Source organism: Triticum urartu, chromosome 4A (assembly GCF_056163025.1).
Source record: "Triticum urartu cultivar PI428250 chromosome 4A, HENAU_Tu73, whole genome shotgun sequence".
NCBI classification, from domain to species: Eukaryota; Viridiplantae; Streptophyta; class Magnoliopsida; order Poales; family Poaceae; genus Triticum; species Triticum urartu.
The window spans coordinates 602,477,384-602,492,654 of NC_141876.1; positions in this window are offsets into that span (position 1 = coordinate 602,477,384).

Here is a 15,271-nt window from a genome sequence, read left to right on the forward strand (position 1 = left end):
ATCTTGAAGCGGCTATTCCTGAGGATATACCCAATGATCCGCCGCAGCAAGACGACGATCTTATTACTGAAGAGAGACCTATTGATACCTCAAGTCCTGTCAATCAGCCCACAAGCTCCATCCGGATTGAGAAATCCACCGGTCCAACAAAGCCTACTCACAAGCCAACAGCCCCAGTGCAAACCGGCGATACCAAGGATGATGAGGTTGTCATTACTGGCATTGGCCATACAGAGCCAAGCAATCCTGTCGCTTTGTCCAAACATTCTGCCAAGGAAGAATTTGCTGCCTTTGGCAAAGGCAAGTGGAATGCTGATCTGGCGACTTACGCTGCTCTGAACGCCCAAGATATCCATTCCGGCTACCTGAACCGGCTGTATACCAGTCGTGACTATGAAGCCGGTCTGGTTAATATGATGAAAGATAAATATGAGGTAACTTCCATATGCTCTTTCCTGTTTGTATATTTCAATTCTTGTTGACGCTCCTAGCCCCCGAGGACCGGTTTGTAATCTTCTTTCAAACCAGGACTTACTAATATAAATCTTAATGCTTTGAAATTCGCTGATGTAGTCCCCAACGGCCGGTTCAACTTAGCGTAGTTAAACCAGGACTTTAAGTAATTGAGATCGCCGCATCAGAATATATACGAGCAAATAGCCATTAGCCCCCAAGTGCCAAGTTGAATACTTGTATTGATCTTGGGACTTTGCAAGCAATTGAAAGATTAAGATCGAATATGCATTAGCCCCCAAGTGCCAAGTGCATAACTTGTTATGTGGTTGGTACTTCAATCCTTGTACCGTTTTGCTGAATCATATAACTGTCTGCATGCAGGCTGAGCTGAAGACGAAAGAAAGCCAAGTCGCCGACCTCCAAGATAATCTGAAATCCCAACAAGCTGAAACCTCCAAAGCAAAAGAGGAATTAACCAGCGCTTTAAGCGCCATGGAACAGCTTAAGGAGAGCTTCAAGAAGAAGCGGGCGGATTGGTCCACTAAAAAATCCGCTTTAATCAAACGAGCAGAAGATGGCGAGGCTGCACTAAAACCGGTGGCGGATGAACTGACCAGCATAAAGCGGCACGTGCATGCCATGACCACCGCTATCTTTGGTAAGCCAGTTTGAGTTCTGAATTGATTCTGCCATCTTACAGAGCTGCCGGTTTGTTAACCCTTTATGATATTTCAGGGACACGCATTGGTCACTTGGGGTCAGATGTGCGGAAGAAATTGAAACCGCCTACACGTTGGTCGAACAACTGAACACTGGTGCACAGCGGATCATCTGTACTGCATCCCACAACAAGCCGACGCCCACTTTGATTCAGGACACTCTGATGAAACTGTCGGTGCTTCCTGCCCGGGTTGAAGAGCTGAAGAAATCTGCTGCTCGAACCGGTGCAATCAATGCCTTAATCCGGGCAAAAGCTTGGGTGCCGGATTTTGATCCTATTGAAGCGGCTCAGGGCTATCCCAGCTTGAAGGAAGACGGGTCGAAGTTTAGTGAAGCGGATCTGCGAGCAATAAACCGGGAGGTGCGTCCGCTAGCTTGTCAATTGGCTGAAGAAGCAGACTTGTCTCATTATCAAGCCCAATACGACAATCAAAACAAGCGAATAGCTGCACCAATTCATGAAGCGGAAAATCTTATCCCTCCAATCCGTAAGCATACTTACGCTCCCAATATTGACCCGTCGTTGCTGATCCATGATGAAGCTGTCTTTCAAGCATTAATGGGAATCGACTGGACAACTGTTGATTTCCAGCCGCTGGGTAGAGAAACTGAAGCTGAAGCGGCGCGGGATGATCCACAACCATCAGGCCAGGCTGGTGACCAAGCTTGAACCGGAAGCCGGTTTAAAACTGCTTCTCCCTTGCGAAAAACAATGATCTTATTGTGGGCACCGTGTTGCCTTGTAATAGGCTAGCTGATACTTTTGATGTTGATATGCCTTCATGCATAATTACTGCAACTTGCTCTTCCTTTGGGTGATGAACTTTCCAAAGTACTTTCTGCAATAAAAAATCTTAAAGTGCCACCGCGGTTGTACCGTCAGGCGGAATATGATGTCTGCATACATGAAATCAAAACATCTGAATTTTTTAAGTATATGACCAAATATTTGAGATACATAATACCTGCCATTGTTGAGCATGAAGTTGGCTTGGCCAATCTTGAAGCGGAGTTTTATAAACCCACAATGTTGGAGGAGATAGCAGCTCCTATATATATATGATGCCGGTTTACCATGTAAACCGTGCCGGGTTATAATAAACACCGTGTTACTCCATAATAGGATGTTAACAAAAAAATCAAACCGGGAAAATAGTCTCCGGATTAAAATGAACCATGTTCCGTCAATTGACAGTTTAAACCGGCTTAAAACTTTGTCGGTTTATAAAAAAACGCAATAAAAAGAAAGAAATATCTTTCAAAGAAAAATGTGAAGCAAAGGCAATGACAAAACCGTTTGCAAAAAGAGGCTTATTTGAGCTGATCAGATGGCATTACCATGGTCGAACACGACCAAGCTCTCGATAGGTGTAGCTATGGTTCAAGTCAGCCAGGTCCCCAAATGAAACCGTGGCATTTATGCCGATCAAGTGGCATGGCAATGGTTCGGGTTCGACCAAGTCCCCAAGTGATTCTGTGGCCTTAGGCCGATCAAGAGGCATGACTGGTTCAGACGTGACCAAGTCCCCAAGTGATCTGGTGGCTCTCTCCTATCAAGAGGTATTGCATTGGTTCGGACACGACCAAGCCCCCAAGTGATATAACATGATGCTTTTGAAAAGCTAACTCAAGGGGTAAACCGGAGGCCGCTTTAGAACAACTCCGTGTAACCACACATGATGTAAAAGAACAGATACCCCGCTTTAGCTGAGGTTCCGGTTTATTATATTTAATCATAATATATACATCGTCGTCATATGTACATAAGTAGAGCCAATGGCTCAGGTATAGTAAGGCCGAAGATGAGCTATGTTCCATGGCCTGTTGGTCTCCTCCTCTGATGTACGTGAGTCTTTATGCTCTCGAATATCGATCAGATAGTATGACCCTGTCGGGGGACTGATCCACGAACACCTATGGGACCGGCGGGCTGAGTCCCTTTCGGTTCGGCGGGGGCGGAGGCCGCACAAAGAGCGGATCGAGGCGAAGCACGCGAGCAGTTTACCCAGGTTCGGGCCGCACGGATGCGTAAAACCCTACTCCTGCTTTGTGGTTTGTATTGATTTCTTGCTCGGGAGCGCGGAGTGCTACAGTACACACCAGTAGCTAACGAGACCGAGCGTGAGTGTTCTCGAACCCCCCTCTACGTTGCACGCGGGCCTCCTTTTATATGCTCAAGGGGTCACCAACAGGTGGCAACGGAGGCAAAGGGTAAAAATGGAAAGGTGTTGCGGTAGGTACAGCTACCCGCTACAGTGTATCATACCTAACCCTGATGGCAGGGGACAAGGGTATTAAATGCCCGTCTGCGTCGCCTAAACAGTGTAAAAGGGACCGTCAGGGACGCCACCGCTCGCCACGATGGCGATCTTGTCAGCGCCGCTTGCCACCGCGTGCCGCTGGCTGCACAGCCCCCCGCCACGTACGCCTGGAAGGGTCCCAGAGCGACACGTTGGTGGATGCGCTGGAGCGCGGGCACAGAGTGGTGGCTTGTCGCGGCAAGCGCCTTGCCGCGGTAGTTGTCTTGTCGCGTCCGGGAGCTTGTCGCTCACCGGGCCTTGCCGGGACGCGCAGCGCGTCGCGGCAAGTTCCTTGAGATGCCTTGGGTGGCCTTCCCGGCAAGCTGCTCTTGCTGGGGTCTTGAGATGCCATGGTTGGCCTTCCTGGCAAGCTCCTCTTGCCGGGGTCTTGTCTCCTTGGCTTGGATACTTTGTTCTTGAATGGCTCCAAAGGAACCACGGAGGACCTTGGCGGTCACCCGGCAAGCCTTGCCGCGGGATGCTGCGACTGCCCGTGCACAAGTTCGGGATACTAGGGTACCCCTACTCTAGTACACCGACAGACCCGTTGTGCAGATTCTTGCTGACCACGAAAGGCCCCTCCCAAGGTGGGGATAGCTTATGCATATCCGTCTGATCTTGGATGAGTCGAAGCACCAAATCTCCTTCCTGAAAGGTTCTGGTTCTGACTCGGCGACTGTGATAACGAGGAATTCATCCAACAGGTCCAAAGCGTCTTGCCGTGCTGTCTCATTGTCCGCTTCAACATAATCCGCCACACGGGGTGAATCATGACGGATATCACTAGGGAGAACCGCCTCCGCTCCGTAAACCATGAAGAACGGTGTGTATCCTGTTAATCTGTTGGGTGTAGTATTGATGCTCCATAACACAGATGGTAACTCTTCTACCCAACAACCCGGTGTTCTCTGCAAAGGAACCATAAGCCGGGGCTTGATGCCTCTCAAGATCTCTTGATTAGCCCTTTCTGCTTGACCATTGGACTGTGGGTGTGCCACCGATGAAGCGTCGAGCCGGATGTGCTCCCGTTCGCAGAACTCCTTCATGGCACCTTTGGACAAATTGGTACCATTATCTTTGATGATACTGTTTGGAAAGCCAAACTGGAAAATCACTTTTTTGATGAACTGAACCGCCGTGGCCGCATCACACTTGCTAACAGGTTCTGCCTCCACCCACTTTGTAAACTTGTCAACCGCCACCAGGAGGTGGGTCTTCTTATGTTTGGACCTTTTGAAAGGCCCAACCATATCCAGCCCCCAAGTCGCAAACGGCCAAGTAATTGGAATCATTCTCAATTCTTGAGCCGGCACATGAGCACGTCTTGAAAACTTTTGGCAACCATCACATTGTCTGACCAGATCCTCCGCATCAGCATGAGCAGTTAACCAATAGAAGCCATGGCGAAACGCTTTAGCCACCAGCGATTTTGAACCGGCATGGTGACCACAATCTCCTTCATGGATCTCACGCAAAATTTCACGGCCTTCTTCAGGAGACACACAGCGTTGAAACGCCCCTGACACACTGCAATGATGCAACTCGCCGTTGATAATAGTCATGGACTTGGACCGCCGGATTATCTGTCGGGCCAGAGTCTCATCCTCTGGTAACTCGCCCCGGTTCTTGTACGCCAGGTAAGGAAGCGTCCAATCCGGAATAACATGAAGAGCTGCCACCAATTGAGCCTCCGGATCAGGAATAGCCAAATCCGCTTCACCAGGGATCTTGACCGACGGGTTGTGCAGCACATCCAGAAAAACATTGGGCGGGACCGGTTTGCACTGAGAGCCCAGCCGGCTTAAAGCGCCCGCCGCTTCATTCTTCCGCCGGTCCACGTGGTCCACCTGATAGCCTTTAAAGTGACCTGCAACAATATCCACCTCACGATGATATGCTGCCATGAGTGGGTCCTTGGAGTCCCATGTGCCAGATACTTGCTGAGCCACAAGGTCCGAGTCACCGAAGCACTTAACTCGACTTAGATTCATCTCCTTAGCCATCCAGAGACCGTGGAGCAAGGCTTCATACTCAACTGCATTGTTAGTACAAGGGAACATTAAGCAGAGAACGTAACAAAACTTATCACCTCGTGGGGAAGTTAATACGACTCCAGCCCCCGAGCCTCCCAATTGCCTGGATCCGTCAAAATGGATGGTCCAATATGTGTGATCCGGCTTTTCTTCAGGTGCTTGCATTTCCGTCCAATCATTGATGAAATCAACAAGTGCTTGAGACTTAACCGCTGTTCGAGGCACATACTTCAAACCGTACGGACCAAGCTCTATAGCCCACTTGGCAATCCGGCCAGTTGCTTCCCGGTTCTGGATGATATCCCCCAAAGGAGCAGAACTGATCACCGTAATTGGGTGCCCTTGGAAGTATTGTTTAAGCTTCCGGCTTGCCATAAAAACTCCATACACCAACTTCTGCCAATGCGGATACCTTTGCTTGGACTCAATGAGTACCTCGCTGATATAATAGACTGGATGTTGAACCAGATGCTCCTTACCTGCCTCCTTTCGCTCCACCACAATAGCCACGCTGACCGCACGAGCATTAGCAGCAACATATAGCAGTAACGGCTCCTTGTCAATGGGAGCGGCGAGCACAGGCGGATTGGCCAATTGCCGCTTTAAGTCTTCAAATGCTTCATCAGCAGCGGAACTCCAGACAAAATGATCCGTCTTCTTCCGCATCTGATACAAAGGGATTGCCTTCTCACCAAGACGACTGATAAACCGGCTTAACGCGGCAATCCGGCCTGCCAGGCGTTGAACATCATTGATACACTTCGGTTTAGCCAGGGAGGTGATGGCTGTGATCTTCTCCGGATTAGCCTCAATTCCCCTGTTGGACACCAGAAAACCCAATAACTTGCCCGCCGGTACACCAAAGACACACTTGTCTGGATTAAGCATCATCTTGTATGTCCTCAGGTTATCAAAGGTTTCCTTCAAATCATCAATCAGAGTCTCCTTCTCCCTGGACTTAACCACGATATCATCCACGTAAGCATGTACATTACGACCAATCTGCTTGTGAAGACAATTTTGTACACACCGTTGATAAGTTGCCTGGGCACTCTTGAGCCCAAAGGGCATAGACACATAGCAGAAGGCTCCAAAGGGAGTTATGAATGCCGTCTTCTCCTGGTCCTTAACTGCCATTTTGATCTGATGATAGCCAGAATATGCATCCAAAAAACTTAAACGCTCACAACCCATCGTAGCATCAATAATTTGATCAATACGGGGGAGGGCAAAAGGATCTGCTGGACAAGCCTTATTAAGACCTGTGTAATCCACACACATGCGCCAGGTGCCATTTTTCTTAAGGACCAGCACCGGATTGGCAAGCCACTCAGGGTGAAAAACTTCAACAATAAAGCCAGCTGCTAAGAGCCTGGCTACCTCTTCTCCAATCGCCTTGCGTCTTTCTTTGTTAAACCGGCGGAGGAACTGTTTCACCGGTTTGTATTTAGGATCCACATTAAGGGTGTGCTCAGCGAGTTGCCTCGGTACACCTGGCATGTCAGAGGGCTTCCATGCAAAAATGTCCCGATTCTCACGAATGAACTCGATGAGCGCGCTTTCCTATTTCGGATCCAATTTGGCACTGATGCTGAACTGCTTGGACGAATCGCCAGGTACGAAGTCAACAAGCTTAGTTTCTGCTGCCGATTTGAACTTCAGGGCCGGATCATGCTCCGTAGTTGGCTTCTTTAATGGAGTCATGTCCGTCAGATCAACATTGTCCTTATAATACTTCAGCTCCTCGGTGGCACAAACTGACTCTGCATAGGCCGCATCTCCCTCCTCGCACTCCAGAGCGATTTTGCGGCTTCCGTGAACCGTTATTGTCCCCTTGTGACCCGGTCGCCCAAACAGGGCGTGATATGGACTTTGGATTTTCACCACTTCAAACGTCAATGTCTCTGACCTGGAATCATGATCATCCCCAAAGGCCACTTCCAGAGCTATCTTACCAACATGATATGCTGATTTGCCAGGTACCACACCGTGGAACACCGTATTAGACGGTTTGAGATTTTTATCTGTTAGTCCCATACGACGGAAGGTCTCATAGTACAAGATATTAATGCTGCTCCCTCCATCCATGAGCACTTTGGTGAACTTGTAACCTCCCACCTGAGGCGCCACCACCAGAGCCAACTGACCTGGATTATCAACCTGGGGAGGGTGATCCTCTCTGCTCCATATGATTGGCTATTCAGACCAGCGTAAATAACGGGGCATGGCCGGTTCAACAGAGTTGACCGCCCGCCTCTGAACCTTCCGGTCTCGCTTGTCCAAGCTAGTGGTGAAGACATGGTACTGCCCACTACTTAACTGCTTTGGGTTGGTCTGGTAACCTGACGGTTGCTGCTGTTGGTTGTAACCACCCTGGTTGTTCTGACTATTTTGATTATTATGTCCGCCCGGATTACCATTAAATCTTGAACCGGAATTTCCTCCACCATAACCCGGCCCGGATCCTGAGCCACCGCCGGAGCCGTGATCATACCGGAAAGCATTAGAATTCTTGAACTCCTGCATAATGAAGCAATCCTTCCAAAGGTGGTTTGCTGGCGCCTCCTTCATCCCATGTCTTGGACAGGGCTGGCTCAGTAGATAGTTTAGGCGGTCCGGGTTAGGGTTGGGTGCCCCACTGCGATTTTTCGGTTTACCCTTGCGTCGCTGGCCATTGTCCTGCGCGTTGGTATTAGCCACAAAGTCCATGTTACCATCCGCTTTACGCTTGCCTCCACCACCATTGCCTGCCCAGTGATGCTGCTGACCTTTGGAGTTGCTGTTCCTCTTTCCCTTCCCTGCCTTGTCATCATCAGATTCGGGATCCTTGGTACTATCAGAATCAGCATACTTTACCAAAGCGGCCATGAGGGTCCCCATGTCAGTGCAATGACGCTTCATCCGTCCCAACTTCAGCTTTAGGGGCCCAAACCGGCAGTTGCCTTCTAGGGTTAATACTGCGGTGTCAGCGTTGATGCGGTCTGATGAATGCAACACTTGTGAAACCCGGCGAACCCAATGAGTCGTCAATTCTCCTTCCTCCTGGACGTAGGCAGCTAAGTCCACTATCGACAGAGGTTGTTTACATGTATCCTTGAAATTGCTGATAAACCGGGCTCGTAATTGGGCCCATGAATTGATAGAATTAGCCGGCAAGCTTTTTAACCAAGTACGGGCCATTCCTTCAAGCATCATGGTGAAGTATTTCGCACACACCACGTCATCCACATCAAGCATCTCCATGGCCATCTCATAGCTCTCCACCCATGTCTCTGGAGGTTGATCCGCCATGTAATTTGGTACTTTGCGCGGGCCTTTGAAATCCTTGGGCAGGCGCACATTGCGTAAAGCGGGGACAAGGCAAGGCACCCCCAAAGAACTAGAAGTAACACCAGGTTCGATCGAGATAGTTGGACGAACCGGCGTGAGCTGCCGAGCCTGATGCTATGCGGCTAACTCGGCCTCCCTGCGCGCTCGGGCCCGGTCCACCACTTCCTGAGCGTTATCAGCACCACCCGCCGGGTTGTTGCCACGGGGCGCTCCATGTCGTTCATTACTCGACACTGCCGGTTCATCCATATGTCTGCTATAGCTCCGGCTTGGACGGGGGGTCGAGTGGATCCGGTCGCGGCTGTACGAGTATGCTTCCTGTTGGACCAAAGCTGTCCTCACAAGCTCCTTGACCCGTCGCGTCTCTACTGCCTGCGGCGAGTCACCTTCAATTGGAATGGCCTCCAGCCGTGCAGCAGCGGCAACGAGATTGTCCATTGGGTTGGAGTAGTAACCCGGAGGTGTTGAAACAGCCTGAGGTATAACAGTATTTTGACGAGGCAGATCCATCCGACGGGGCTAAACCGGCGCGCCGGTCGCAGGTGCTTCCGTCCGGTTTACCTCCAGCGGATTACTGGTTCCTGCTCCTGGGGTGTTGAAAAGGTCTCTGGCCTCGAAAACCGAAGGCAAACGGGATCGGTACTTCCTCTTCATGACTTCATGCGACGCGTTCTGGTCCAACATGAGCCTGTAGGCTTGTGCGTCTAAAGCGGCCCGCTCTGCGGTCATCCTGGCGTCCTCAGCTGCCAGGTCCGCCTTGGCCTGGGTGATCTGTTCCTTCACCTTTGCAATCTCAGCGTGGTGGACTTCCTGATCCGCCGGATTAGCCTCTGCCATAAGCACAGCCAATGCATCAAATAGATCTGATAGAACTTGAGCCGGCGAGCGCGCAGAGCTCCCTGCCCCAGCAGCTATCGCCGATGCTGAACCGGAGGTTATTAGCGCAGCAGTCGAAGAATGAAGTGCTGCTTGTGTGCCAGCCATGAATATTCCAACCCGGTTGGGTAGATCAAAGGGGTCTGGAATACTGTCACTATCGGAACAGCCCCCAATCCGGCCATCTTGTAGCTGATAAAGAGATTCGGTTTATCCGGATGACTCATCGCCGGAGTAAATGATGGTCTCGCCGCCAGATCCCGATCCGTCCTCATGACCTCCTCCATGGATGACTCCTACGAAGGCACGCTTCATGGCCGGTTTAACCCGGGCAGACCGCACACGCTGAGCCATTTCGACGAGGTCGGTGCAGATATCCGGCTCAGGGCCCGGTTCTCCGATCTTGCCGATGAAAACATGTATGCCACCAAAGGGGACCCGGTACCCGTACTCAACTGAGCCGGCCTCGGGGCCCCAGCCTGCATCATCGATGTAGAGCTTGCCGCGACGACTCTTAGTCATCCGGCCCACGGCGTAGCCCTTGAGTCCTTCAAAGCGGCCCTCCAAGAACTTGAAACCATCGTGCGATAGCCCCACAGTGGGCGCCAACTGTCGTGGTTTTGTCACGGCAGATGTCCTAGAGAAAGGACTTAGTCGTGGAGCCATCGCGACGGGTTAGGTTGAAGGGGTTAAAGCGGACACAGGGACGCAAGAGAGTTTATACTAGTTTGGCCCCTTCGATGAAGGTAAAAGCCTACGTCTAGTTGTGATGGAATTGATGGGGTTTCGATGACTAGGGAGCAAACAAGCTTCGCCTATGTCTCGAGTTGTTGTCTGTTGTCCTTGAACCGCCGCCGGGTCGTCCCCTTATATACACAGGTGACGCCCGTCGGTTCACAGAGTCCCAATACCGGCTCATAGATGTGTCCGGTTTGGTCTCTACTTATTCCTAACTTACAATACAAGTTAACTACCAATGCCGGTTTACGGCTACAGGCCTTGAACCGACCATGGTCCTTGAGCCCTCATCTGCCTTCTTGGGCTTTAACATACTTAACTACTAACGAAGTTAACCCGGCCCAGATAGGCCGGTTTACGCCCAGTAGTAATATCCCCAACATGCAGCGTGGCTCAAGTGGGGGCCCAGCGCGGCCCATCTTCATCAGCTGAAGCTCAAGACCCTTGCGAGGAGCCAAGCCTCGCGGGGCGGACGATAGAGAGCTTCCTCAGAGGCAGCCTCGTCAGGCGGCCTCGTGAGGAGGCGGAGAGATCAAGGCAGGGGTACCTCGCGAGGAACCCGTGACGCAAGCTATGACGTTCGAGACCAGGCGGGCGCCAGGCGGGCGCCGGCCTGCGCAGTGTCCTTGTTTCCCCTTTGGTGCAAAGGGGGCAAGCACAGGCCAAGGCATCTGGCAAAGGTTACCATTCCGGTGCAACGAGACCAAGACCAGGAGAGCGGCAGGATGGAGGTCACCGTGGAGCCTAAGACGGCGTCATCACCAGAGCTTTTGGCAGCCAAAGACCACCTTTGGTCAGGATAACTTGTACTATATGTTCCCCTTCAAAATGGCCAATTGTTGGCGCCCTTCCCGCTCATTATTTGGGAAGAGGCCCAGGGCCTCTATAAGTAGAGCTAGCCACCGCAGAGTAGAGGGATCCAAACAATGACCTAGGGAGACACATCTAGAAATCTGGTAGAGCCCTAGTAGAGAGAGAGAGAGGCGACTGAACTCACCCTAGCAGTTCATCGCAGCAGCTCAAGAACACCTCTCGTGAGGCTGTTCTTCCCTTGTACTGTTCATCATCAGCCCTTGAGGCAATCCACCACACCACACACTGGAGTAGGGTATTACACCACAACGGTGGCCCGAACCAGTATAAACCTCGTGTCCCTTGTGTTGTTCGTTGTTTCCAGCTTAGATCACGCGAGGAGATTGGACGTAGATCGGTAGGGGAAAGATCTCCGCGCGCACCCCAGTGTTCAAACCTCAAGGGTCTGCCAAAACCCGAACTCTGACATCCTCTCTTATCTTCGTGCTTGGTCGATGCTACGTACTATACGTATAGAGAGGCCCTCGACACGCTAGCTAGTAAGAAAATGAAGGAAACCATTAAGTACAGAAGTTCGTCATGCATACCGAGAGAAGTGATCGACCTCTCCTTCTCCGAGAGATTGGTCGAACAACAAGTTTTCGTATTATCTATCCGACGCTACTGGCTACATACATATACAATATGTAAGATCTGTTACAATCCCCTAGCATCTGAAATCAAGTTCCACATGGTATTCTCCGGCTTTATTGATGACGTGGTCAAGAAAGAATCCCGCTAATTCCTCTTGAATTGCTTTCATGCGATCTTCTGGTAGGAGTTCATTCCGCATCTCCCACGTCTAATTTGAAGAAGGGGGTTAATACATATATATATATATATGAATGAAACTCAACAGAAATGATGGTGTAATAAAATGAAATTGTGAATATTATTGCTTACGCACATCAAATTGTCTTTTAGAGTAGCCCCGCTTATCTTTGCAAGTCGCGTTGTAGATGAACTCGCACATGTAGTATGCACAGAAATCATTCCCTTGTTCCTGCCACAAGCACTTTACGAGAAATAGAGGTCAATCAAACTGATAATGAAGCATTATAAATGGCATTGATGAAAGTAGCTAGAATCAACGGGATCGAGATACGCGGAACTAGCTAGCTAGTACTACTTACTTTCGGGTATGTCCATCGCAGCTCCCCCGGCAGTCCCGGAGCTTGTGCGGTGAATACTTTCCAAACCCTGCGAGACAAAGAAAACAATTACTTGATATCAGGAAATGAACAAAAAGTTGTCGATATGGTGCGATAATGATCGATTGAACTTACTTCTCGAGCATTTTAGTCATGTCCGCATAGGTCTCGGGAGATTTTCATCTCGAGTCTAAGACAGTTACTAGTCCCTGCTCAAGCTTAATCTCCAGGAGAATATAGTGGAAGCTGCGCACGCATGCATAACTCATCAATTACATTACTATAACCTCGCTCGAGTAATAAGGGAAACCGAATATGCACAAGACAGTAACACTCACTCGAAGTTGTAAGGAAAGAGTATTTTATCTTTGTTTTGATTTACTATCAATGATTTGAGCAAGTTGGCCTCAGCATCATCAGCGCTCTTTTCAACCTCAAATTTATCTATGAGATTTGTGTTAATGAACCCAATATCATACATTTCTGCTTTTCTGCACTCGACGATCTTCAATCTGCATAATATAGTGAGGATAATCATATATACATGCAATGAAAGAGCTGAGCTATATATAGAGACTTGATGACAGAAGTAGTACTTATAGACAGTAGCAAGTGACCGTTAATTTATCGAGGGCCTTTTGATTGAACCACTGGAAGAACTCCTCAAATGGAACCGTCAACAAATCAATTCCAACAAGGTCGTGCTCCTCTTTAACTCTCAGATACAAAGTATTCATCCCCCCAGACTCTCTGCAGGTTTTCATGTACCAATCATGGAATCTTTGCATCATCGTTGTTAGAGATTTTTCATCTTTGACAAGAGGCTTCCCGTAATGGTATTGGTGTTCTTCCACCTCCAAGAAATCATAATGTACATCGTCAGGCATGTAATCTTCAAGATTGCTATAACCGGGCACCATCCCCGGATCATTAGCGACGATATCGCTAGACACCTTGAGCGGGGGGCACGATTGGTCCGCCTGTTCACCGGGCTGGGCAAGTTTTTTCCCAACTCGTCGTTCTGCTAACCTTCGATCACTGATAGTATTTCCCGATCGCTCCGCTTCGATATATACCTTTGCAGTAATGCGCTCATAGTTGGTTTTTGGCGGAGACTTTGGTGGTTTCCTCAGGGCATCGAGTGTGCGCTTTGCTTTCACCCGGTCTACCTTCTCCTCCGGAGGAGGATGTCTCTTTGCTTTCACCCCTTCAAAGAAGTCATTCACTTCTTTTTCCATGATTTTCGCGTTTTCTTCCATGGTCCTCTCGTATGGTAACTTCTCTAGAGGCTTGAGAGGTGGACCAAATCTGTATTGGCTACCTTTGGTTGTACTGCTAGACGCCGGAGCAGACGGAGCGGCTGTGGCTTTCTTCTTTCGTGCTTGCTTACGAGGCGGAGGAGAAGGACTACGACGCGCCGGAGCAGCCGGCGCGGCGGCAGATCTCTTTCGCCCTTGCTGGCGAGGCGGTGAAGGAGGAGGCTGGTGGCTGCTCGGGCGCGCCGGCGCAGGCAGAGAAGGAGGTGAAGTGCCGCAACGCGTTGGAGAAGGAGGAGGCTGGTGGCTGCTCGGGCGCGCCGGCGCAGGCGGAGAAGGAGGCGGAGTGCCGCCACACGCTGGAGAAGGATGCTGAGTGCCCTGATCACTCACCGGAGGAGGAGGCGGTGGAGGAGGCGGAGTGCCCTGACTCGCCGGAGGAGGAGGAGGAGGCGGAGGCGTCCAGTTCGGAAGGTTGATGAGCTTCTTCCGCCATAGGCATGGAGTCTTCAGAGCAGAACCCAGCCGAGTCTCTCCTTCATTGGTAGGGTGGTCAAGCTCGAGCTCCTCAAATCCCTCCGTTATTTCGTCCACCATCACCCTAGTATATCCTTCTGGAATCGGCCGACAGTGAAAAGTTGCGCCAGGTTCAGGACGTGCAACTGAGCCAACAGCCGCCTTGACTTTCATATTCATCCATTGCGTCATAAGGTGGCAATTGTGAGACTCCGTGATTAAGTCCATGGGTTAGCTAGCAGGAGCCGTGAAGACATGCTCCTGAAGCAGCTCCGTGGAAGCCAAGCTGCTTCTCCGCTGAGATGGCGGTGTAGCTTCGGGTGTAGCAGCTTCGGCAGGTCGCATGCTGCGGGCCTCGTCTCGTTCCTCTAGCGCTTGTACCCTTGCGTGCAGCGCCTGTAGTTGGGTCAAATCCTTTTTCTACTTCCTCTCTCGGCGTTTGTAACCGCCTGCGTCGGGAAATCCAGCCTTCCACGAAAGGGAGCCTGGCGTGCCTCATGTCCGTCCGGGGTGCTCAGGATTCCCGAGGGCCTCTGTGAGCTCATCGTTCTCTCTGTCCGGAACGTACGTCCCTTGCTGCGCCTTCTCGATATACTCCTGAAGCTTCTCGATGGGTGTGTTCAGCTGCTCGTTGTTCCAAACGCACTTCCCTGTTACAGGGTCCAATTTTCCCCCAACCCCGAAGAACCAAGTCCTGCAACGGTCTGGCCAGCGTCACGTCTCTGGTTCGATCCCTTTAGCAATGAGGTCATTCTCAGCCTTGTCCCACAACGGCCGGGCTTTCAAGTAGCCGCCTAACCCCGTGCGATGGTGATGCTTCTTCTTTGCAGCATTTTTCTTGTTTGTCGCTGATATCTTCGCTGCTCTCTCAGATTTCTTATTGGTGATAAATGAGGGCCACTGATCTTTGATCTTCTCAAATCGGCCGATGAATTCTGGAGTCTTGTCTAGGTCGGCAAACAATGATTTCAGCTCATTCTTCCACCTCCTGAATAGCTCAGCCATCTTCTTAACAGCATAAGCCTTGATCATTGGCTTTTTAA